The sequence below is a fragment of the Lagenorhynchus albirostris genome, chromosome 2 (genome assembly GCF_949774975.1).
Source record: "Lagenorhynchus albirostris chromosome 2, mLagAlb1.1, whole genome shotgun sequence".
Classification (NCBI taxonomy): domain Eukaryota; kingdom Metazoa; phylum Chordata; class Mammalia; order Artiodactyla; family Delphinidae; genus Lagenorhynchus; species Lagenorhynchus albirostris.
In genome coordinates, this window is record NC_083096.1 from 137757699 (window position 1) to 137780235 (window position 22537).

Genomic DNA, 22537 nt, shown 5'->3' on the forward strand with positions numbered 1-22537 from the left:
TTTTCCTTTGTTTCTGCATTCCCTCACCTTTCCTAATTAGTAACTGTTTCAGTCTACTCTTTGGAACTCAGGGAAGGCCAGGAGACTAAAGCCTCTTTCTACAAATAAGAAATGGGGGACAAGAAGGGGCTTTTGTACCAGGGAAGACCCCACAGGGGCCTGCTCAGTTTCAATCCCCCCTTTTCTTTGGTACTCTTCAATCCTGAGGGGAACAAGGTGGGACTAAGAAGGAAATCAAGTTTTGGATAAAGAGATTAATCATAAATTCAGAAGGGGAGGTCAGTTTTAGGGAGACTTGGTTTCATTATGACAGTCCTAGAAAACGAATACAGTATACAAGTTTTTGTTGTTGTTGTTTGTTTCTTTGTTTTCTCCAAATTGCTTTCCATAAATTTGGGGCCAATTCATACTCTTGCAGCAAAATCTAAGCAGTTCCATCTATCGCTCTGTAAACTCACAACTTGTTTATTGTAAGGCTTTTTAAATCATTATTTTATTTTATTTTGCATTATTTACCTCCTACTGAAGGGGAAATGTTTTCATAGTTGTAGTTGTATTGGCTGCTTTTATTTCTTCTTTCAAGTCTTTTGCTCATTTTTATATCAGAAACTTGGCTTTTTCTTATTTATTTGTAGAAGATATTTATATATCAAAGACAGTCTTTATATCTGAAAAAAATAATATCAAAGATATTATCCTTTTAGCTTTCAAATATATTGTAGATATTTTCTCCATGTTATTATTTACTTTTTGATTTAGTTTAAATTGTATCTTATCAAATCTACTAATGTCGTCTTTTCTGGTTTCTCTTTTTGGAATGGTGCTTCTACTGTCCTGCCTGCCTCAACACAATAGATATAGAGAAATATTCACATGCATTTTTATCTAGCTATTTTGTTCTGGAATCTATTTAGGGGTAACATATAAGGTAATTATCTCCCCTCAGTCAGTGATGAACCAGTTACCCCGCAACTTTATTTAATAATCCAGCCTTTTCCCCAGTTTTAAAATGCCCTCTTGAATATATGCTGAAATCTTATAATATGCTTGGGTTTATTTTTAGCCTTTCAGTTCTGTTCCATTGGTCTGTCTATTTTGTTTAAATTACAAGTGAGCTATTGTTTCTCTTCCTGTACAAGACATGCTGGTTCCAAATGCTACATAAATAAGAAAATGAGCCCCCAGATTTTTGTTTTTGTGAAGATTCAAATGATTTTCTTTATTTGCTCTGTGTCTCTTTTGCTAATGTAAACAGATAAGGAGGACACTCAGCGGTTTTCCTTGATGTACTCTAATGATGAAAAGACTTTAACCTTCTTTGTATTCAGGATTTTAATTCTCTGGTTTTTACTGGAATGTCATTAATCATTTTAATCACAATAAACTCATTTGATAGTAATGTGAATGTCCCAAGAATGTAGAAAGCACTTCTATTTTAATTTGCCAATAATTAACTTTACCATTATTTTATAGTGTTATCAGTTCTAGGAATAGAACCTTGCAGATGAACTTTAAGAAAACACCATTCCTTTGGCGGGGGTGGGGGGGGTGGGCAGAGTAGCAGAATACAGATGTTTCTTGTTGGTCTTAGTGCAGCTGTGGGAAACACTTTCCATGTTAAGTTGATGCTGCCCACAGATGGAGAAATAAAAATGACCCGAATGATTCCCATGTGTGTAGCCAATCCCCTCTTCCCCCTAAATCATTCTGCAATGAAAGCTCCTGATAGGACTTTGTAAACCATTTAATGCAGATAGGTGTGTGGGGAGGGGAGGGCAGGAGATGGAGGAAGACTTTAGAAAATGCAAGAGGAGAGCAACAAAGGGGCCCCAGAAGCCACAGGGATAGTGAATAAGGGAATGGCTGTTGACCTTGTTGAGACCTTGATCCCTAGTCAGGGAATTGAACAGTACTCAGTGGACTTTTGGGGCACAGGCCAGGTGCTCACACAAGCATGATCCAATTCCCTGTATGTCTGACGTGTAAATTCAGGGTTCAAATATCAGCTTTAATGTATATTACCTAGTGATCTTGGGCAAGTCTCTTGTCTGCACTGAACCTCAGTTTCCTCAACCATGATATAGAAATAATCATACACTCTTGGATGATGGAAGAATTAGAGAATATATTTAAAACTGACCAACAGGATAGCTGAAACAGAGCACCTCCTTTAAAACCGTATCTTCATCACTGAGATGATTGTTATAATCTTGTGGTGAGAGACTCAGGGTAAAACGGAAAAGGTGGGAGAATTAAGCCATAACGATTAGACATTGAGTCTCAACTCTGCCCTTTATTATCTGTGTGACCTGGAAAAAAGAATTAGATGATCTTTCTGGGATAGAGCCTCCTGACATGTGAAATGGAGAACTGGTAATCCCACGGCAATCTGCGTCTCAGAGTTTTTGTAAGAATAAATTACCTAGTGCTTGGTAAAGAGCTTTGAAAACCCTCTAAGTATTATTTGCCTTTCAAATATGAGATATTATTATCCCTTAGAGAACTCTTAATGAACTGTGAAGCCCTGTAGATGTGGCTAGCCCTGACTTTGAAATTATCTGGTGGAAGAATTCTCATGGTCCCAGCAAAGAACAAGGAATAGCTGGGGGAAGGCAATGAGAGTAAGATTTTAACTCATTTGGGAAGAACTTTCTAACAATTTGGGATGTGTGATAGAATTCATTTGGGGAAAATTTCCAAATAGCCTCAGCTGCCTAGTGAGAGACTGAGCTTTCCCTTGTTGGCCATGGTCTAATAGATAAATGAAAGATGGCCATCTGTCAGGGATGCCATAGAGTGGATGGTGGCATTGGTAGAGAATTTATTCACTTAACAAACATTTAATATTTTGTCTCCAGAGCTCACCATATGTCAGACTCTGTGTTAGGCACCAACGTTGAACGAGATTTGATCCCAGAATGAGTTAGGATCCTTGGTTGTAAGCAACAGAGAGCAATGGCTTTGTCGAACTTAAAATAAAGAAGGCAGAGGAGGGGGAGTATCATGAAGACTTCAGAGTTAAGGAAGGATTGAACATCCAAGGGAGGAGTGAGGGAACAAGGACAGGCCAGTGGATAACAGAAGCAGGAACAAATGGACTCTGTGGAAAGAATGATTTGCTTCAAATTCTTTCAATATTCTGTCACAGCATGTCACTTCCCTTAAGACTCAGATTCCCTGGTGAAAGAATCTGGCCTAATTTTATTTGCTCACCAGAGGGAGGACGTGTGTGTGTGTGTGTGTGTGTGTGTGTGTGTGTTTGTGTCTGTGTGTGTGTGTGTGTGTGTGATGGAAATCTTTACCAGCCATTTCATCAGGACTACGTGGAATGACGTGTTGGCATAGTTAATTCAAGGAGAAGGGAGTGTTGTTACCAAAATAATGGGTAGGGAATTCTGGGAAATAAGACAGATACCGATTACATGCCTAGCCCTCAAGAGTCACAGCACAGTGGGGGACAGACAAACAGCAACTGTGCAGAGCTGCAGGACCACTGTGGAGGGTACTAACTCCCCCAGACTTGGGGGCTTCAGGAGGAGCAGGGGTGATGCTGAATTGTATTTTCAGAGAAGAAGAGGAGGTCGGTGAAGATGTTGGTGGGAAAGGAAGAGGTTCTACAGCTCCTTCTGATTCTAAGATCGTGTGGTTCTGAGCACTGAGCCCCTGGAACTCAATGATCCCTCTGTGCTTTGTGATGCTTTCCCTGTCGTGTGCTTTTGCTTTATTTTCCCAACTAGACCATAAACCCCTTAAAGGTGAGGGTCTATCTTACACTCCTTGGGTCTCCTAATCCTAGCATGTGTGCTTCTTGGGCTGAACTCATGTAATCTCAGAGCCCTGGAATTAGTCCTGTCCTCCTCATTCCATGGTTGAGGAAATAGGAGTCCAGTTGGCCCTGGTAACCTGCACACAGTCCCACAGCTGGTTCAAAGAACAGAAGCGAAGTGACATGTTCAAACGCTCTTAGAGGGTTTTATGAACCCTTTCTTGTTATTTATAAATAAGTGTTAGTTGTACATACTTAACTGAGTTATGTAATTACATATAATATATTATATATTCATGTGATAATCATACGTTTAATCAGGCTGTAATACGTTATATTCCCTGGCTGTGCTTAGCAGGGTGCTGGCCATGGGGTGGGAGCAGGGAGAGGTATTGACCATAGAGTCCCAACTGTGTAAGTGGAGTGGATCTTAGAAAACTAAATGCCAAGAAGGGGAAGATAGATGGATGAATTTGATGCATTCAAGGTCCAAGACAACGGGGAGTGTCCAGACTGTGAAGAGCCAGATGGTACACATGCTGTTTTTTTATTTTTTTTGGTTGTTGTAATAATATTTATTACGATAGTAATTACACGGTGTGGGGTGCCCAGGGAGGCTGTCATACCATGCTATGGTATTTATCTTCATGAGATGGGGTGACCTCTTTTCTTCCTGAGTGGTGGTGCATGGAGCTCCTGTTATCATGTGGAGATAAATCCAAGCCCCACAGAAAGGGGAGGGTGGCATGAGGAGTTTACGTGACCCTGACTCCCACGGTCCACTCCGGCAGGTGGAACAAAGCTAGTGGAGCTGCTGCTACCACCTGACTGTCTGTCTGCCCCAGGTCAAGTCTTGGTGTGGTCCAAGCTGGTTCTCCCAGGGAAGAGGGGTCCTTGAGTTCTCTGCACCACTTCTATACTCTCAGACACAGAAGAGGGTGAGACACTGTCCCTGTCCTCAGGGAGCTCCTAGTATGATGGCAGAAACAGCCCTGCCTTCTGATAGAAAGATGGTGGTCCATTGCTTTTGATTCTTCTCTAGTTACTTTGTATCAACAAGTGATAACTTGGGTGACACAAGATAGGCACTTCTGAGCCAAAGGAACTGTCCAGAGCTGGGTTCAGATGTCAGGGATGTGATGGGACAAATTTATCCATCCAGCCTCAGGTCTCTCACAGTCCCAGAAAGGGTCTCAGACACACCTCCCTGGCCTTCCCGGGATCCTCTGCTGGCTTTGAACTTGAAAATGGCCCCAACCACAGTCATCCTGCTGCTCCCTTGTGGAAGTGCTGTGTCTTGCTGGTCTAACCTGGTGTGTGATCCCACTACACCCCAGCAAGAATTGAATCACTTTGCTGTACAGCAGACATTAACACAACATTGTAAATCAACTATACTTCAAAAAAAAAACCATACAGAATCAAAGGACTTGCTTGCCAAGCCTGGTTCTGTGTAATCACGAGGAAGTCATTCTGTATCTCTGAGCCTGTCTCCTCACCTCTAAAATGGGGACACTATCCCCCGGGGTTGCAATGGTGATCAATGAGGTAATAATTATAGATAGCCTTTGCATGTTGCCAAACACTGACCACATGTTCATTTGCTCATTTTTTTCGTTCATTTAATACATATTTTTTAATAGTTATTTATTTATTTATTGGCTGCATCAGGTCTTAGTTGCGGTGCGCAGGCTCTGTAGTTGTGGCGTGAAGTCTCCAGGGCACATGGGCTCAGTAGTTACGGCATGCGGGCTTAGTTGCCCTGCAGCATGTGGGATCTTAGTTCCCTGACCAGGGATCAAACCAGCGTCCGCTGCATTGCAAGATGGATTCTTAACCACTGGATCACCAGAGAAGTCCCTAATACATACATATATATATATATATATATATATATATATATATATATATATATATATATATATATATATAAAACATCTTTATTGGAGTATAATTGCTTTACAATGGTATGTTAGTTTCTGCTTTACAACAAAGTGAATCAGCTATACATATACATATATCCCCATATCTCTTCCCTCTTGCATCTCCCTCCCTCCCACAATCCCTATCCCACCCCTCTAGGTGGTCACAAAGCACCGAGCTGATCTCCCTGTGCTATGTGGCTGCTTCCCACTAGCTATCTATTTTACACTTGGTAGTGTATATATGTCCATGCCACTCTCTCACTTTGTCCCAGCTTGCCCTTCCCCCTCCCCATATCCTCAAGTCCATTCTCTAGTAGGTCTGTGTCTTTATTCCTGTCTTACCCCTAGGTTCTTCATGACCATTTTTTTTTTTTTAGATTCCATATATATGTGTTAGCGTACAGTATTTGTTTTTCTCTTTCTGACTTACTTCACTCTGTATGACAGACTCTAGGTCCATCCACCTCACTACAAATAACTCAATTTCGTTTCTTTTTATGGCTGAGTAATATTCCATTGTATATATGTGCCACATCTTCTTTATCCTTTCATCTGTTGATGGACACTTTGGTTGCTTCCATGTCCTGGCTATTGTAAATAGAGCTGCAATGAACATTGTGGTACATGACTCTGAATTATGGTTTTCTCGGGGTATATGCCCAGTAGTGGGATTGCTGGGTCGTATGGTAGTTCTATTTGTAGTTTTTTAAGGAACCTCCATACTGTTCTCCATAGTGGCTATATAAATTTACATTCCCACCAATGGTGCAAGAGTGTTCCCTTTTCTCCACACTCTCTCCAGCATTTACTGTTTGTAGATTTTTTGATAATGGCCATTCTGACTGGTGTGAGATGATATCTCACTGTAGTTTTGATTTGCATTTCTCTAATGATTAATGATGTTGAGCATTCTTTCATGTGTTTGTTGGCAATCTGTATATCTTCTTTGGAGAAATGTCTATTTAGGTCTTCTGCCCATTTTTAGATTGGGTTTTTCTTTTTTTGATATTGAGTTGCATGAGCTGCTTGTAAATCTTGGAGATTAATCCTTTGTCAGTTGCTTCATTGGAAAATCTTTTCTCCCATTCTGAGGGTTGTCTTTTGGTCTTGTTTATGGTTTCCTTTGCTGTGCAAAAGCTTTTAAGTTTCATTAGGTCCCGTTTGTCTATTTTTGTTTTTATATCCATTTCTCTAGGAGGTGGGTCAAAAAGGATCTTGCTGTGATTTATGTCATAGAGTGTTCTGCCTATGTTTTCCTCTAAGAGTTTGATAGTGTCTCACCTTACGTTTAGGTCTTTAATCCATTTTGAGTTCATTTTTCTGTATGGTGTTAGGGAGTGTTCTAATTTCATTCTTTTACATGTACCTGTCCAGTTTTCCCAGCACCACTTATTGGAGAGGCTGTCTTTTCTCCATTATATATTCTTGCCTCCCTTTTCAAAGATAAGGTGACCATATGGGTACACATACTCTTGAAGGGAAGAAAACACTACTCAGCTCAAGCCAATTATTGTGCTGCAAGAGTGTGAGTTCCATGTTGCCAGAGCTTCTAAGTTTTAAAGAGAAGATAAAAAATCCAGGTTTATATCTAGAATCTTATAATTTTTTAAAATATTGCGACAAACGAAAAATGATCTTAAATATAATACAATGATATAATTTTAAAAATTCTCTTGATTTCTGTTGTCCCTGGTTTAGAGGTTTCTCCTACCTGTCTGCCATGAAATCATGAGTCCTAATTCAGGAGGATTTGTCCCTTCCAGTCATGATAAAGAAAAGAAAAACTTGGATCATTTGTTCTGTGGGTATGTGAAAAGGAGGAAGTTGATGAGGAAATCAGATAGCAGGATTCTTATTCATCTCTCACCTCTACCTCCTACTGTGTAGCCTCATCTTGACAAGGGGTGCAGGGACTAGTCATGGAGATATCCAGACAGGGATGAGGGGACTCAAGAATACAGGAAGCCAGAGCCCACTCCTCTGGACATTGCCTGGGAGAGACAAGAACTCTCTGCATTTGGCTTGGTACCACATCCCACAGGAGAGCATAGTAACACACGTGTGTACAGAGGTGTCTCCGATAATAGATCTAAGTACTATTCCTGCTTCCCCAGCACCTGTCCACACCCTGGACATCCCAGGGAAGGAATGTGGAGGGGTCCAGCACAGGCAGCTGGAAGAGACCTGACAACCGAGGTTACAAAATACAGGGACTCTGTCTAGGATCCAAGATTTCAGCTGTAGCGGCAACACAATATTCCAAAGAACCATAAAGGCCTGCTACATCTGACCAGACTCTGTACAGGGTCTAGGCCCACAACCTGCCCTACGGTCCTACAGCAGATCTAGAGAAAACCACATAGTTCTAAAGCCACAAGAGCATGTAAGCCCTTCTCTTTCACCCTTGGCCATGAGCATTTACAGAGAAGAGCCAAGGTGTCCAAAAAGACCCTTTGTTCCAGAAGAGAGGGAGGCAGGACTAACAGACAAGATTCCATTTTTCACCACTATCCCATGAGGGTAGCGGCTCATAAGGGTAGTTAGAAGAGTCTTAGGAAGTACAGGAGTCACATTTTCTTAGTAAGTTTGGTTTGTATGATGCACAGGGAAACCCAAACACAGCTACCAGGCTGAATCTGCCCCATGGGCTACCTACTCATTTGCCAACATGAATCTAATCCAACCCCACGTTTAATACAAGAAGAAACTGAGGTCTAGAAAGGGCAGGTATCTAGGGTCACAGGATGAGTTAATGTTTGTATCCTTTAGGATGCTTTTGGAAACGGGTGACCTGGATAAAAGTAGTTGAAAACACTGGGGTTTACTACGTCACATGACTAGAATTACAGGGCAGGCAGTTCCCAGGTCTGTTAACTCAGCAGTTTAATAATTGCAGCCCTCTGAGTTCACTTTTCCAGACCTCTTGGTTTTCTCCCTCATGGTCACAAGAAGGCTGCCTTGCTTCAGGCATCACATCATCGCATGCCAGAATGCAGAGGCAGGAAGGAAAAGGATTTCATCAGAATGGAAAATCTTTTCTTGAAGCGCCCCCGCCCCCCGCCTTTTGTCTCAATGGCCAGAATTCGGTCATGGCCCCATTGCTAAAAGTCACCTACAAAAAGGAATGAGACTCCCGTGGTAAGCTTTGCTCAATCATGATTCAACTTCTGGGACTGAGCCCACCCTCCCTGAGCAAATTGCTGCTTTGTTATCTAAACAAAGCCAGAATCCTGTTAGTAAGGATTAGCATGGCTATTGGGGTGACACCTGCCCCTGTAATGAAGCTAGAAGCAGGGTCCACACCTCCTGACACCCCTGATGCCCCAGCCAGGCTCTCATACTCAGCACCCACAAGAGGGGGATAGGCTCCTATCAACTTATAACGTTCACATTTGATTGCAGAATTCATATTTGCTAGGTTCTCAGGAACATAGCGAAAATAGAAGATATCTTAATAGTCTTCTTAATTGAGCTGTTTGTCCAATTTTCAACTAAGAGCCCTGCCACTAAATTAAAGGAAAACATTTCCGTTTTCCCTTGGAACATGCCTATCACGTACCGTGCTTTCCACTCATTTCATCAAATATAACTGATTTAATATAAATATTAAATGTAATATAGTCATTATACTATATGTTATATAGATATGTTACGTTAAATATAATAAATATTTAATACAATTTTAATATACGTTGGTTTCATATAAATCTCACCAGAGTTCTGTGAGGTTAGTACCACCGTCCTTACTTTACAGATGCTGACACTGAGAAGGTCCAGTAATTCACCCGTAGTCAGTCAGCTCAAAGTAGTTAACCCGGCGTTCAGCCTGGTGCAGTTTACAGACTAAAGCAGGGCCTTTGTCCAAGAGGGTTCCCATTGTTTTCAAATCCTTTACAGATTTGGGGCACTCAGATATCCAGCACAGCCCACTCCTTTGAAGCTCCTAGTGTAAAAAAAAAAAACATATTTAGGTCGTTCATTTTATTTTTTGTTCCCCCAGAGTTTTCTCTGAAGTGTTACACTAAAAATATGTCATTCTATTAACGTCTTTTTTATTCCCTTTCCCAATCCTCCAAAGCTTTAAAAGATTTTACCTTTGTCAAGTGCAGAAATTGCCTTGATTTCTTAAAGTGACAAAATATGCTTGGGTGTTTGACAAGGCATTCCACCAGCCTCGCATATAAAACCAGCAGAGTCACTTGTGTCCCTGAAGCATCCCTGCAGAGGAGGCCCAGAGAGAGATCTATAGGCTGGTAGACATCTCTCCTGCTTTGGCTCAGAATTTAATTTTCTTAGTCATGGCCCAGTGTGGCTGGGTCAGGAAATGAGAGTACCCTGATCTGAACAATGTCAGGCAGCCCTGTGTTCTAGTGCAAGCTCCTGGGGTACTGGCTGAGTGACCCCAGGCAAGTATCTTCACTTCTCTGAGCTTCAACCCATTTGTAAACCGGGCACGATGATACGCACATCATAGGATCGTGAGGCGGATGCCATGCGTTGGCTATAAAGCACCAGTGTGATGCTTGGCATGTAACTGATGCTTAGCGACTAGTAGCTGTGGTTATTATCACTGGTTCAGGTTTCACAGCTAACTCCCTGTACAGTCTGAGCATTTTCTCATGCAACTACCCCTTTCCCGCTCAGACAAGGCAAATCAGACAGAAGTGAAAGGAGGAGAGGAGATTTGAACCCCTGTCAAGTACAGACCTGTTGGAAAATCCCAAAAGAGAAAGGATCCTGGCACCAAATGTTGCAATAGTTGGCATCATGTGAAAGAAGAGTAAGGCTTAGTTTATGTGGCCCCAAAGGAAAACTCTGACCAAAGGGTAGAAGGTACAGGAAAACAGGTATTAGGTGAGTATCAGGAAGAAGGTTCTCACAGTCAGACGGCTGGAGTTCAATGGGGCTGCCTGATGAGGCAATGAGCTCTGCCTCCTTGGAGATATCCAAGCAGAGATAGGTGACCACTTGTAATGTAGTTTTGTATATGTGTGTACTGTCTTGACCCAGATTTTCAAAACTGTGGTAAAATACAGATAACATTTACCATCTTAGCCATACATTGGTGTGTAACCAATCTCCAGAACGTTTTTCTTCTTGCAAAACTAAAGCTCTATGTCCATTAAACACCAACTCCCATTCCCCCCTCCCCCTAGGCCCTGGCAACCACCATTCTGCTTTCTGTATCTATGGATTTGACTACTTTAGGGTCTCATATTAGTGGAATTAATCATACAGTATTTGTCTTTTAGTGACTGGCTCATTTCACCGAGCACAATGTCCTCAAGGTTCATCCATGTTGTAGCATGTACCAGAATTTTCTTCCTGTTTAAGGCTGAATAATATTCCATTGTGTACATAGACCGCATTTTGCTCATCCATTCATCGGTCAGTGGATACTTGTATTGCTTCCACCTTTTGACTGTTGGTGAATAATGCTGCTCTCAGCATGGGTGTGCAAATATCCTTTCAAGACTCTGCTTTTAATTCTTCTGGGTATATATCCAGAAGTGGAACTGCTGGATCATATGGTAGTTCTATTTTTAATTTTTAAGAACCACCATACTGTTTTCCGTATTGGCTGCCCCATTTTATGTTTCTATTAACAGTGCACAAACATTCTAATTTCTCTACTTCCTTGCCAATACTTGTTATTTTCTGGGTTTGGGGGTTTATTTGTTTTGTTTTATTTCTTGATAGCAGCCATCCTAAAGGGTATAAATGTTGACTTAGTTTTGAGGGATTGGTTGATGTCAGTCAGTTCTTTGTCTTCAATAGCCAACGAAGTCCACAACCTCAACCAGTCATCCTATTGGGCTCTCGTACTCCAGGCTGCTATCCACCTGTCTTAGTCATCCCAGGGCCAGGTATCAACTAGGGACAGTCCTGATGTCACAGTGCCTGTTGAAATTATTCACTCTAGCCAATGCTAAGCCTGCTTGCCCTGCCTCACCCTTTTGTTCTGGAAGAAACCACAGTAAAAGCCCTTCCCACATCCCCCATCTCTCTCTGACTGACGGCCAACCCTGGTGCTTCCCTGAGTGGCCCTGTGTGGTGTGCTGTGTTCTCCCCAGACAACGGTGAGTATACTAAAACCTTTAGATTGTCCAGGTCTCTCTCTCTTGGTCTGCATTGGTAATATGATGAAAACACCTCTTCCTGGGGAGGTTGCAGAGGCTTCAGGTGTTAAGGGACTAGATCAGTGTTTCTCAAACCTGGCTGCACTCTAGACCACAGGGTCCCTCTCTCCCCCCCCCCGCCCCCACCACCAAGACCGGCTCAGAGAGAGACTGTACTTGAACCAGCTCTCCAGTTGGTTCTAACAAGGAGGACCGTGCATCTGCTCTCCTCCAAACCCAAGATTCTGTAATTATTAAGAGAAGAAAATAGAACTAAGAGAACAGAAATAGTCATGTTAATTAGATCTATATAGAGCTATGGTTTACAAAGCACTTTCATTATCTCCCCCTCAGCTAAGCCTCCCAGCAGCCTTGTGGAGTGGATAGCAGTTCTGTCACCTCATTTGCAGGGGAATCAGAGAGGGCCCCCCAGGGTCAGAAGGCCAGGGAGTGAAAGGGTAAGGCTCTGAACTCCACTGAATCTGTTTTCAAAGCCCAATATCTTTCTACCACGGAATAAGGAAACCAGCATCTAAGGGGCTGCCAACACTACAAATAAGGGAAAGAGAACAAACCTACTAAAAATAAAACAAATATTCTGAATTTCAGCTCCCCCTTAGTCACTGGCTTTCTTGAATTTATTAAACACCCAGATCTTCCTTACTGTCGTGGGGAAGCGTAGCTGCATGGTTCAGATTTCAGGTGGGTCATTTCTAAAACACTGTGAGGTCTTTGAAAATGATGGTCATTGTCTCTATCCCCCTGGCCCTTGGGAGTGCCGAACTTTTCTTTATTCTGCCAAATACAGCCCATCAAAGGAAGCTGGAGCTTTGAATAAAGACCAGCTCCTTCCATAGCGAATTATTCATTTATTCGGGCAGCGGTTCAGCAGCAGGTAGCAAATCCTGACTGGGTGCAAAGAGCTTGACTGTCTCGCCTCAGAGAATTAGGAATGGAGTCAGAAATGTAGTCCCAGGCTCAAGGGAAAGGACAGATGCGAATCCACACAAACCCTCCTACCAGAAGCAAGTACCTGTACGGTGAATGAATGTGTAACCAAATTAACAAGGGGAGCATTAAAAGTCGACCTTTGACTGTACATGTATATCCCTAATGCATCACCCACTGGCAAACATGAGGAGTTGACTTCTTCAAGCGTATGCCGTATATACTGAGCACACCTGCATAGTGTCAGGCACAGGGAGATGGGCTCAGATGGCCAAGGGCCTGGCCCCATGTCCCCTAGTTCATAAGTGGCAGAGCCCAGGTGTGAGCTCCCTGGAAGATCAGTTCTGTGCAGAGAAGCATCCAGTCTGGGGCAGTGCCCTGACAGCATCAGTTAGATCTAATCCAGGCAGGCCTCTGACTCCAAGGCCGTGCAGCTTTTTTATTTTCATTGAACTCACAGTGCGAGCACTTAGTGGTCCCTTGTCTGGATTCAGCAGAGCCAGAAGCTGAGGCCTGGCTGAGAATCATTACTGCAAATCCAAAGACCCAGGCCATGGACCTCCCTCGAGCCGAGGAGACCTGGCAGGAGCTCCTTGATTAGATGGGAAATTCCGAAATAGAAGCATCTGAAGAACGCTGGGCTAAGGGAAGGGCCCTCTGGCAAAATTTTGATTTGCAAACCCCTGACATGACCTAATTTTACTCCGTTCATTTGCATGATAAATGAAAATACTGGAATGGAGGCCCCCAGGGCTCTCTCCCCTCCCTGGCAGGTACCTCCGTCGCGGAGGTGACATCTCTAGCTAGCTGGTACCTTTTTCCTCTGCCATTTGGGGGACATTTGCCCACGGACCTCAAGGAAGGGGGACATTAAGGAACCCTTATCGAAACTAAAGAAGAGGCGAAACGGCATTCCCCAGAGAACGGCAGCATCAGAGTCCTTGGAAAGTTGACGTCATCCAGAGTCAGCCTTTCCAAGTTATGATCCAGCAGGTCTTGGTAGGGCCCAGGGTTCTGGGTTTTTTACAGCTACTCCTACCCCCAGAGCAAATTAAGATAAGGGTGGATGAGAGCTGGGATTTGGGTTCAGCCAGGCCCGATTTGAATGTAGGTCCAACCACTTGCCACATGGTCTTAGAAAAGTCACATAACTTCTGTGAGCCTCCGATTCTTTATGGAAATAACAATACCAGCTTCATAGATTATGGGAGAACTAAATGATCTAATGCTTCCTTAGCATTCAGTAATCAATTAAAGGTCAGATATTATCGAAAGGCTTATAAACAACTACATTTTAGAAAGACAATTTGTTTTGTTTTTTAGCCACACAGATTTAGCCACTAAATCTGGAGGCAGATACTCTGGGTTTGAGGTCCCATGCTGCTGTCCTCTGGGGCTATGACTAGTTTCCCAACCTCTCAAAGTTTCAGTGTCCTCATCAATTAAATGGGAACCTTCCTAACACGCACCATCCTAGGTTATTGTGAGGAGGAAATGGAAAGCCTAGTATGAAAAACGCAGCCTAAGGTATACAGCACTTTGTATTGCAGATTTGCTGTAATTCATGTAATAGCAAGAAGGATGCGAGAGATACCAAAGTATCCCCCGTCAGCGGCCTTGATGGCCTGCTTTCCAGAGCATTACAGATTCATTTTCAACTGCAGCCTTCATTTGTATGCAAACAGTTATTGTGCAGTAGGCCTTCCCTGCATGGAAGGTGCTAGCTGCAATCTCGTTTACATTATTAATTTGCTTAGTAAACCCTTTCGAGTCAAGTTCGTGTAGAGGTGAGCTGGGAAGCAGCCACAGGAGCCGGGCCTGCCTTGGGAGGAACAGGCCCTGCAGGGCAGCGTGTGACAGGCGGGTCCAGCACCCACACTGCTCACGTGGAGATGGGCAGTCAGCAGGTCTGTGTCTTTGGTGGGGGTTGGACAGTCTTGGACTCATAGCTCAGCCACAGTGCTCTATCCTTGTGCTAGTTTCTTAGCCTTTGCAGCTTTGCTTCTTCATTCCTACGACAGACATAGCAACACATCACAGCGTTATCATTTTAATGGAACCATTCTTAGGCTGTGGCTGTATCTGGCTCCGTATGTATTGTCTACATCATGCGACACCATCTCCCAACATCCAGTTTCATCTCTTTTCAACTTGTTGTCATTGAACACAATGTATCCTCTCTGAGTCTCAATTTTCCAGGCTGTAGAATGGGGTTGAATAGCAGCACCACTCAACCTAATCACAGCCAGGGCAATGAATGTGAAAGTCTTTTGGAAACTAACTAGACGTAGGAATCTTACTTTCACTTTCAAGGTGCTCTTAATACAATTCAACATTTACGTTGTCTCTTCATCAGGTTCAAAGAACTTCATTTTCATCATTTATGTCAGTGATTCCTTTTTACAGGGTGTTTGACTGAAGCCCAGAGAGGTTAAGAAATTTGCATAAAATCACAGAGCCACTTGCAAGGCTCCTTGTGCCCCCTTCACCCTGCCCCCTGTTCTCTTCCAGCCTTGTGCTCGTGTGGGGGAGACCCAGTAATGAGGCCAGCAGCTTCCTTCATTTGTGTCAATATAGGAAGGAGATGTCTGACAGCCTCTCATTAGTCTGTTTACCTCTTCCTTCTCCTCTTTCTTCCCTGTAAGGTATCTTTTTATGGGTGAGGAGGTAGAGAGTGAACGAAAAGCAACCAGAAAACAAGAATGGCAGGCCCTGCCTACCAGTCCTCAGTCTAGGGCTGCATGATTAGGTTTCCAGGTGCTGTACGTTCGTCCCTGATCCCTGTCACCTGTGAGTTCATCCGAGTTAAGTATTCTTAACTCGTTTCTCAGATGCTGGGCTGCAAGCTGTGCTGCGTGCAGCTTAGGTACAACGAGTAGAAGAATGTATACACAGACCTCGGTTTTGCCATCTGTAAAATGGTTGGTGATCATGACACCAAGGCAGGGCTAGCAATCAGGGTCTGGATTGCATCATTAAGATACTTCTCCTCCTGAGCCAGGCCGACCCAGGGAACAGGACCCAATAGGAAGACCCCACCAGCAGCCGGGATCTAGCATCTGTTTTGTTACCCTGAGCCTGGGGCTCTAGTCTAGATATCTGCCTGGACTATCTACCCCTGCCTATCTTGATTACCCAGGACACAAGCCTGGAGAAGAACAAAGGATCCTGAAAAATCTCATGGCCTTTGAAATCAAATGAACCTGCATTTGAATCTTCATCAGTTTGAAGCTGTGTGATCCAAGAATGAAGTTATTGAAGTTATTTTCCTCATTGATAACATGGAGATTCAACAAGTATAAGGATTAAATGAGATAATGTATGAATAGCACTTAGTTTGTGGCGCCAAGTAGGAATTCACCGAATGCCTGCTACCTAGCTTTCCAGCCTCCACCTGAAGCAGGGCCTGCCCTAAATCACATCCCGTGGAGCAGCAGCCCTGACAGGTGCCCAGTCACAATCCCCTCCTCTGTGCCTCCTACAAATCCTCCAACCACGCCCTCTCCATCCCCTGCCCCAGGCACTGGCTGGGGTCCTGGGGAAAGGAAAGGGCTGTTCCTGCCTGATTGCAAGCATGGCTCTTTCCCTGGGGACCTCTGCTTCTGGGTCCACCTCACCCTGCGTATCAGAATCCACCAGAGTCAGACCCAAGTTTGGAAAAATCCTTATGACATTGCAATAGGGACTTCTGACATCTCCAGTCCCTGTCTTTCCAGAGTCACTCCTCTCTTTCTTTCTGGCCGTCATTGAACGCCCGGGGTGCCTCACATCCCCGCCAAGGATTGTGAGATCTCCTCCTCCCCCTTCGAATGGTCAAGGAGAACTGTTAATCCTCATTCAGTCATTCCACTAAGGCTTCCTCGTTTATTCAACAAACCTTTGTAGAGCAAACTGTGCCAGGATCTGTGCTAGGTGCTGGGGAGGCCCAATGACTTGAGGCCATGGCTGAGCTCCCTGTGGGAGGAGAGGAGTGATTGTGAGTGGCCAGGCAGGTGCGGGGTGGTGGGTGGAGGTGGAAGGATGCGCTGAGCCTATCCAGGTGCGGCCCTGGCTCCTTCCTGCAGCATCCCGCCCTCGCCCCCTCACCTTGGCTGCTCTGACACAGGGAAACTCGGCAGCCCAAGGAATTGTTGTTGGGCTCCTCCATCGTGACAAGGGTTTAAACCACAATGAATATTTATAGGACATGGTTAAGAGATTATCCTAATGTGTGTTTCAAGTCCATTGATGTCCAAACTCAGAGACAGATTCTGTTTGTTCAGGAGCAATTATATGCCCTCGGAGTGTTAGAGAGCAAACTGTGGTCCCTGGTGGTGGGGCGGGGGGAGGGTGTGGGCCGTTTTAGGTTTTATTCAGGTCTGAAAATATTTGAGGATTCAAATATATATTCACTCAAATGCTCAGTGTGCATTCACTAATAAAAGGTAATTAGAATAAATCTGATTATGTACAAGCTCCCGTTTCTTGAGGGATTCCTGTATGCCAGGCACAAAGCATTTACACAGACGGACTCCTTTGGTCCTCACAGTAATCTTATCAGGGAGGTGACACTCTTACCCCTGGTATAGGTGGGGAAAATGAGGCCAGAGAACCTCAGAGGGTATGGCTAGGTAAGTAACAGAGCGAGGATTTGAACCCTGGCATTCTGGCTCTGGAGCCCACACTCTTAAACTGAGTACGTGGTTGCACTGGGCACCTCACAAACATTGATGTATTCAATCCTCAGTGCAACTATATGAGGGAAGTATGATTGTTCCCATTTTGCAGATGGAAAGACAAAGGCCTAGTGGTTAATAACTCACTCAAGACCCCGAAGCAAGTAAGTGATGGGGAGTTGGTGTGGGGATTTAAATGCAGGAGGCCTTTCTAGAGTCACGTGCTTGGTTGCCATATGATAGAGCTTCCTAGATGTGGCTTTGGCCCCAACCTCCCCCATAGCTGAAGCCTTTTGATTTCCACCTTGGTTTTCTCCAGCCAATTCCAGGGCCTCACAGGACCTCTGAGTCCTAAAAATAAGTCAATTTATTTCCTCACTTCTTACTGCTAATGTCACCCCCAGCTGGCCCTCTTCTCACCTCTAGGATTTCCCACGGGCTTTACCTTCTTGAAACATAAGAACATTCCTTTAACACTTAAAACTATATTCTCTGAAGCACTTTTCATTTGATAACTCACTTGATTCTCCAAATGATCCTATAAGGATATGAAGCGCAGCGACTGGCAGCTCTTTGAAGAGGAAGCCGAGAGTTTGAGGGGTGAGGTTCTTCCCCAAGGTCACGTTGCTCGCTAAGCAGGCTGGGGCTAGAACCCAAGTCACTGATTTCCTTTAGCCATGGTGAGTTTCCTGTTTGCTTCCCCTTTGTATGTTGGAAAAATGATCTAACCTCAGTTTTGTCCTCCAATTTTGTTTAGTACTTAGAATCAGAATATTTCCCATCTCTTAATGCCTGTATCACCTTGAAAATTAGGAACAGACATTTGTTTGTCATCTTCTAGCCCAAACATACTTTGCCAGCTGGAAGGAGGACCTTATACTCAACTGCTGTAATTTCTTGGAAAGACTTTAATGTACCTCCCTCACATTCCCAGCATGAACACAGTTAAGACAACTGCTCTATGCCATTTCTGTGTATTCTTAACTCGTTTCTCAGATGCCGGGCTGCAAGGCTGCGCTGTGTGCAACTTAGGTACAATGAGTAGAAGAATGTGTACACAGACCTCGGTTTTGCCATCTGTAAAATGGTTGGTGATCATGACACCAAGGCAGGGCTAGCAGTCAGGGTCTGAATTACATCATTAAGATAATTCTCCTCCTGCCGTTCAGTTACTGTAAAACATCATACTTCTTACTTAGAGCATGTCTTGTTCTACACGTCATCCCTTCTCAATCTGTACTGGACTCCTCACCCCCCAACCCCCAATAAAAGTGTGGGACCTGTAACCAGGATGTCATAGCTCAAAATACATAGTTAAGTAGCCAGTAGACAAACCAAATGGCTTAACTGGGAGTGGAAATGAGGACAAGGCTCATTTCTAAGTAGAATGTAAAAGAATGAAAGAGAATATTCTTAGCTGAGAGAATGGATTTCATACTCTGCTTGCCAATGTTTGTAAATCCCTTTGAAAAGACCTTGTTTCTCATAAAGAATCAGCATAGGCATACAGGAAACGGCACTGCATTTGGACCCAGAAACCCTACATTCAAGTTGCAAGTCCCACCTTTACTAGCACTGTGACCCTGGAAAAACCATGCCCTAAATTCCAATGCTCTTGTCAGTGAGGATATCTTAAGAGAAAGAAACATGTCTCTTCCTGTCTCTGAGCCTGGAGTGCCTACAGCCCCTGACCCCACATCAGAGAGAAATGCCCATTGCTGACCAGTGATCAGCAACTTACGAAACAAATGACTTCTGTCAATTCTGAAGACTTATTCAGAGGTGATTACTGACCTGTTTATTTAATTTCCATAAGCACAGTGCTGTATTTGCTCTTGATAGAGAAAGAAAGAAAGAAAGAAAGAAAGAAAGAAAGAAAGAAAGAAAGAAAGAAAGAAAGAAAGAAAGAAAGAAAGAAAGAAAGAAAGAAAGAAAGAAAGAAAGAAAGAAAGAAAGGAAGGAAGGAAGAAAGGAAGAAAGAAAGAAAGAAGAAAGAAAGAAAAAAGAAAGAAAGAAAGAAAGAAAGAAAGAAAAAGAAAGAAAGAAAGAAAGAAAAGAAAAGAAAGAGTAAGGGAGAAAGAAAAAGAGAGGAAGGAAGGAAGGAGGGAGGGAGGGAGGAGATAGAGAGAAAGAAACAAAAGGAAAAAAAAGATGCCCAAGACTGAAGGCTCCAACTGGAGCGTTTTATGTAAATGTCATCTGGATCTAGCCCAACCCACCTATAATGTTGTGACTCCATTAAATGAGGTGAAACCAGCCCCACAAAATGCTCTGCTCTGATGAATAAGTTCTTCGGTGAGTTTCCACATTCTAATATGTTCCATTTTGAAAAACCTTTCTAGAAGCTTTTCAGAATCAGTTTTAAAATAAGTGCAAGAGGAACACTGTCAAAATTCTTGTAGGGTAGTGTTTCATTAAAAAACCTAAACTTTTAAGACTGAAAGAGCCAGAAAGTCTACAGAAAAAAAAAAAAAAATGACAAGGAACTACCTCAGGACTATTTTATATATATTTTTAATGTATAATATAATATATGTATATTATATGTATATAATAATGTATATCACATACGTATAATACATGAATATAATATATGCCTATGTATTAACATATATAATATTTTACATGTCAGATTATATAAATATATATTATATAATATATTCTATAGGATACAGTCCTTATTTAATAAAACAGTTTTGTTCCAAAAGAGTTTAAGAAAGTTCTTTGGATTTCAAAACATTTTTATGTTAGCAAATGCAATGATGGTTAGGTGTGCTGTTATGAAACCACAAAAGCATATTACATCCATAATCGAACTGTATAATGATAAACTCAATGATAAAAACAGTACAAACACGTCAATTTATTGAGTACTTACTATGCTCCAGGACTGCGCTAAATGCTTTCCATACCTGATCTGATGCACTGATAACCTGCCAGGGAGGTACCATTAGCCTAGTCACAGGTAAGGAAAACAAAGCTGGGGAAGTTGTAACTTTCCTAGCTCACAAGCCTACTAAGTGAATGAGGGAGGAGGGGGCCTGTTTGTCTGACGTACGTTTTAAACACTTCTCTGAGATTATTGGATTCTGCAGGATTCTCCCCTCTTTTCCTCCAGCTCAGAAGAAGAGGTATTTTCCCTGTTGGGGGCCTTCCTTCCCCTGACTCTCAATCCCTTCTCCTCTCGCCTCCTTAGGAGTTCACTCCATCAAATATCTATCTCCTCTCTCAGTTTTTCTTTAACTCTTTCCTTCTCTGCTTGCTACCTCCTCTCAGCCTATACATCTGCTTAGGTCTCTTTCATCCTAAACAAACAACAAATGAAACTTCCCTTGGGACATTTGCCTCTGTTAGTGGCTGCTTTCTCTCCTTCCTGCCCTTCTCAGCCGAGATTCTTGACACCACCCCTCCTAGAACCCTCCCATCAGCGCCTCCCACCCTGGTCATCCTCCTTCCATTGTGTGGATCCCCTAGCCAGCTCTGGTCCCTAGTGACAGCACTGCTGCCAGCCCCAGTGAGCACCCCTCCCCCGTCCTCACCTTGCCCCTGCTGCATTAGACCCCAAGTCTTCCCTACTTCTCTAACCCCCTAACCCCATAGCTTCTGTGCACAGCACTGGCTTGTCAGTGGTCTTCCTAGCAGGCCTACTTCTTTGTGGCTGCCTCTTCCTTTATTTTCACTGAATGGGCTCCTGCCCTGACTGCTTTTATCACTGTTTGCATTCCCTCAGATGAACCTCATACACACATTCTTTCAACTCCCTTTTTTTCCCCCCACTAAAAACTCCAAAGTCTGTGTTCCTACTCCTAAAAATCTGCTGGACATCTCCAGATTCATGACCTGCAGAGGTTTCAGAGAACCAGAACTCAACTCCTTACTCCCCACCCTCATGACTGTCCTGTGTCCTCCCCAGCCCTTCCCCCTTCATCTCTGTTTCAATGGACACCAGCCTCAGCCACCTACGTATCCAAGCTGGAATCAGAAATCATCCCAGGCTCCTCCCTCTCCCTTTCCCTACTAGCCTCAGACAATCAGCCCCACTAAACATCCTGAATTTGTCACCTTCTCTCCATCTCTAACGTAAGGACTTCATCATCTATTTCCTAGATTATCGTCCCAGAGCAATCTTCCTACCTCCTTTTCACCAGGTCCAATTCGTCTTCTAAGAATGAAACATAAATCTGAATGCTTAACTTCCCTATGTAGAATCCTTTAGAGCTCTAAATTGCCCGCTCCTTGGCCAAGAAGGACCACCTGTGACTTGTCACCTCTCTAAGTCTTCAGTCGCATCAGTCCTGACCATGACCCTTCAGAGTGACTCTCTCTTAATGTTGATCTGATGGAAATGTTCTGCACCCCAAACTCTGGTTCCCAAGGCCATGCCTTTACTCACAGTTTCCTCTATCTGGAATGTTATCCCCTCCCATCTGAAACTCACTCATTCTCCAGTACATTTCTCAGCAAGCTTATCTTCCAGGAGCTATAACCAAACTCCCCCCAAAGGGGGCTAGAAGCCTTTCCTTCACACTCTATAGCGTCAGCATTCCCACTACCACCACACCCAGCGTGCTGTTTTGTCATTATTTCTCTTTCTGCCTGTCCTCCTGGACAGCGGGTTCATTGAAAACAGCAATCCCACCTTGTTCATTTCTGTATCTCCAGTGTTGAGCAAGGTGCATACCACTGAGTGAATTTTCATTGAGCTCAGTTGGATTTGTTAAGTTAACCCTAAACTGGGGTTTTTAGAATGAACAGTGATCCATGGCAGGTACTTCAGTAGGGTCAGAAGAAGCTAAGCTAATTTAGAGATATCCCAGTGGTGAGAAAGACCTCTCCTGACCCCACTGGCTATGGCAGTGTCCTCTGTGAAGCCAGAATACAGCAGCACTGCCTTGGTGACTCAGATCCACAGGGGGGAGGGGGGAGGGGAGTGCCCAGAAGAAGCTTCCCTCATTGGAGAGAGAAGTGAGTCTTCTCAACTGCTCTGTGTCTCTCCTGTGTACTCTTTGTTTGAAGGTGTTAGCATACTTTCTCTGCTAGAGGAAGTCATTCATTGCTAGTCCAAACTCTGCCTTGGAACATGACCTCGGCATTTGGCCCCCTGGTTAATAATCAGAAGTGCCT